The 3786-nt window shown below is 47.3% G+C and overlaps 2 non-coding genes across 2 annotated transcripts; both read right to left on the bottom strand.

Annotated features, from left to right (window-relative positions):
• Positions 1–279: 279 nt before the first annotated feature.
• trnad-guc (transfer RNA aspartic acid (anticodon GUC)) lies at positions 280–351 on the bottom strand. Its single transcript has one exon. It is a non-coding gene; the product is annotated as a tRNA-Asp (tRNA).
• Positions 352–1943: 1592 nt separating this feature from the next.
• Positions 1944–2015, bottom strand: trnad-guc (transfer RNA aspartic acid (anticodon GUC)). The gene has a single exon. It is a non-coding gene; the product is annotated as a tRNA-Asp (tRNA).
• Positions 2016–3786: the final 1771 nt, after the last annotated feature.

Raw genomic sequence — 3786 nt, 5'->3', positions numbered from 1 at the left:
GAAATGTGCCAAGGAAAATGTGTTTAGTGCATTTTGAATGAGCCGCTTTGTGAATGCAAAGAAGAGAAAGTGGCCAGTCTGATGAGTAAAGAGCGGATGTTGTGCGGTGATTGTGATAGGCGGATGTGTGGAACATGTTTGCTGTTGATAGTTTTGATAAAACGGGTGGCGGGCCGCGTACGTGTTGTGGATGAGAGTCTCCATGCGGCAGTGCAAAGCGATTTGGAATTCAAAAAGTTTTCTCTTCCCGCTCTCGGGTGTCCTCAACAACGCTCACGCCTCCCCGTCGGGGAATTGAACCCCGGTCGCCCGCGTGACAAGCAGGGATACTCACCACTATACTAACGAGGAAGCACACAGAGACACTTTCTACAGTTTGCCAGAGATTGCCAGCTACCTTTGGGCTTCATAGATGTTGTGTCAGCTTGGAGGGGGGCACGTTTCCATCACCATTTAGGCTTCTACTTTGGAGCCAGGTAGCCGACGCAGTACCACCGCTAAAGCTCTTGACTCAATCAATTCAATTTTATCCCTCATCCCACATCATTGATGTTACATCGCACAGTGATTTGCCTCCTCTCTGTGATGGCATACATTCAACACTTTCATCCAGTTCAGTCCTGTGACAGCTGCAGAGATCTGGACGGCGGAATCGCACTTTTGCGGGCTTGATATTGCACATCATCGGCCACTACAGGCAAGCAGGAAACGCATATGATTTTTTTTGCTTGTTTGTTTGTTTGTTTCTTTCTTTCTTTACTTGTTTGTTTTTCTCTCTTTTCCTGGCTTTGCAACAGAAGCAAGCACGATATGCAAAGTACTTGGAGTTCAATGTTTTGGCCCACGCTGCATTATTCTTTTCCCCTTTCCCTACACCACACTTTAGAAACAAATCCTTCGTGTGGGTATCGAGAAGGATTGGCACCATGGGCTCGCCGTGGATGACTTCAGGTACACGGTGTGCAAAAGTGCAAGATGGGCGTTGTTCTCTCGTGCTCACAGAAGTTTTGATCTTGGTGTTCCAAACAAGGACTGTTTTGAGCGAGAAAGCTTTTTTGTGGCAGGAGGGAAGGGTTAACCAGAGGACAAGAAGATAAGGTGATTCGCATTCGAAGCAGACGTACAAGGCAAGAAGGATTAGTTTAGGCAGCATGTTGTTGTGTGAGCTGACTGAAAGTCGTGTGCTTTCAGATTGAATGTTAACATTCAAGAGAGAATGGCAGGATGCTGCAAGGGAATTAAAAAAAAATCAGGGCCGAGGGCTGATCACTCGAATACGTTGAGTAGCTCTTGCAAAGGGATCGCACAGGCTATGTGTATTGGGCATGTAGCATTCCCAACACTTTCTTCAGTGCCTCTGAGCACCTTGTCTCGTTGCGCTTGTTACTGAGCCATTCGAGCTTATTAACCTTTGCCACCTTTCACTTCTTTCCGTCCAGGTGGCCCTTGCTGAAGTTTGATGGCGTACAAGGTGTGTGACCTTCCTCCTCAGATTGTCTATCTGCCTTGAACAGGTGGTGGTGTGTGGCTGCTAGAGGGTTATTTTGCTGTCAGACTATGAACGCAATGGTGTTGCTGCCGCGTGAAAGATGTAGTGAAATGTGTTGCGTCGTGGCTTATAAAGCATGTTGGTTGTAGAAAGCGTCGCGGTTTAATGAAGCAATGAAATGTGCCAAGGAAAATGTGTTTAGTGCATTTTGAATGAGCCGCTTTGTGAATGCAAAGAAGAGAAAGTGGCCAGTCTGATGAGTAAAGAGCGGATGTTGTGCGGTGATTGTGATAGGCGGATGTGTGGAACATGTTTGCTGTTGATAGTTTTGATAAAACGGGTGGCGGGCTGCGGACGTGTTGTGGATGAGAGTCTCCATGCGGCAGTGCAAAGAGATTTGGAATTCAAAAAGTTTTCTTTTCCCGCTGTTAGGTGGCCTCAGCAATACGCACGCCTCCCCGTCGGGGAATTGAACCCCGGTCGCCCGCGTGACAGGCGGGGATAATCACCACTATACTAACGAGGAAGCACACAGAGACGTTTCCTACAGTTTGCCAGAGATTGCCAGCTACCTTTGGGCTTCATAGATGTTGTGTCAGCTTGGAGGGGGGCACGTTTCCATCACCATTTAGGCTTCTACTTTGGAGCCAGGCAGCCGACGCAGTACCACCGCTAAAGCTCTTGACTCAATCAATTCAATTTTATCCCTCATCCCACATCATTGATGTTACATCGCACAGTGATTTGCCTCCTCTCTGTGATGGCATACATTCAACACTTTCATCCAGTTCATTCCTGTGACAGCTGCAGAGATCTGGAGGGCGGATTCGCACTTTTGCGGGCTTGATATTGCACATCATCGGCCACTACAGGCAAGCAGGAAACGCATATGATTTTTTTTTGCTTGTTTGCTTGTTTGTTTCTTTCTTTCTTTACTTGTTTGTTTTTATCTCTTTTCCTGGCTTTGCAACAGAAGCAAGCACGATATGCAAAATACTTGGAGTTCAATGTTTTGGCCCACGCTGCATTATTCATTTCCCCTTTCCCGACACCACACTTTAGAAAGAAATCCTTCGTGTGGGTATCGAGAAGGATTGGCACCATGGGATCGCCGTGGATGACTTCAGGTACACGGTGTGCAAAAGTGCAAGATGGGCGTTGTTCTCTCGTGCCCACAGAAGTTTTGATCTTGGTGTTCCAAACAAGGACTGTTTTGAGCGAGAAAGCTTTTTTGTGGCTGGAGGGAAGGGTTAACAGAGGACAAGAAGATAAGGTGATTCGCATTCGAAGCAGACGTACAAGGAAAGAAGGAGTAGTTTAGGCAGCATGTTGTTGTGTGAGCTGACTGAAAGTCGTGTGCTTTCAGATTGAATGTTAACATTCAAGAGAGAATGGCAGGATGCTGCAAGGGAATTTAAAAAAAAATCAGGGCCGAGGGCTGATCACTCGAATACGTTGAGTAGCTCTTGCAAAGTGATCGCACAGGCTATGTGTATTGGGCATGTCGCATTCCCAACACTTTCTTCAGTGCCTCTGAGCACCTTGTCTCGTTGCGCTTGTTACTGAGCCATTCGAGGTTATTAGCCTTTGCCACCTTTCACTTCTTTCCGTCCAGGTGGCCCTTGCTGAAGTTTGATGGCGTACAAGGTGTGTGACCTTCTTCCTCAGATTGTCTATCTGCCTTGAACAGGTGGTGGTGTGTGGCTGCTAGAGGGTTATTTTGCTGTCAGACTATGAACGCAATGGTGTTGCTGCCGCGTGAAAGATGTAGTGAAATGTGTTGCGTCGTGGCTTATAAAGCATGTTGGTTGTAGAAAGCGTCGCGGTTTAATGAAGCAATGAAATGTGCCAAGGAAAATGTGTTTAGTGCATTTTGAATGAGCCGCTTTGTGAATGCAAAGAAGAGAAAGTGGCCAGTCTGATGAGTAAAGAGCGGATGTTGTGCGGTGATTGTGATAGGCGGATGTGTGGAACATGTTTGCTGTTGATAGTTTTGATAAAACGGGCGGCGGGCCGCGTATGTGTTGTGGATGAGAGTCTCCATGCGGCAGTGCAAAGCGATTTGGAATTCAAGAAGTTTTCACTTCCTGCTCTGAGGTGGCCTCAGCAACACTCACGCTTCCCCATCTGGGAATTGAACCCCAGTCGTTCGCGTGACAGGCAGGGATACTCACCACTATACTAACGAGGAAGCACACAGAGACGCTTTCTTCAGTTTGCCAGAGATTGCCAGCTACCTTTGGGCTTCATAGATGTTGTGTCAGCTTGGAGGGGGCACGTTTCCATCACCATTTAGG

Source organism: Heterodontus francisci, chromosome 34 (genome assembly GCF_036365525.1).
Source record: "Heterodontus francisci isolate sHetFra1 chromosome 34, sHetFra1.hap1, whole genome shotgun sequence".
In the NCBI taxonomy this organism is placed as follows: Eukaryota; Metazoa; Chordata; class Chondrichthyes; order Heterodontiformes; family Heterodontidae; genus Heterodontus; species Heterodontus francisci.
This window is presented reverse-complemented; position numbering and strand designations above follow the sequence as displayed.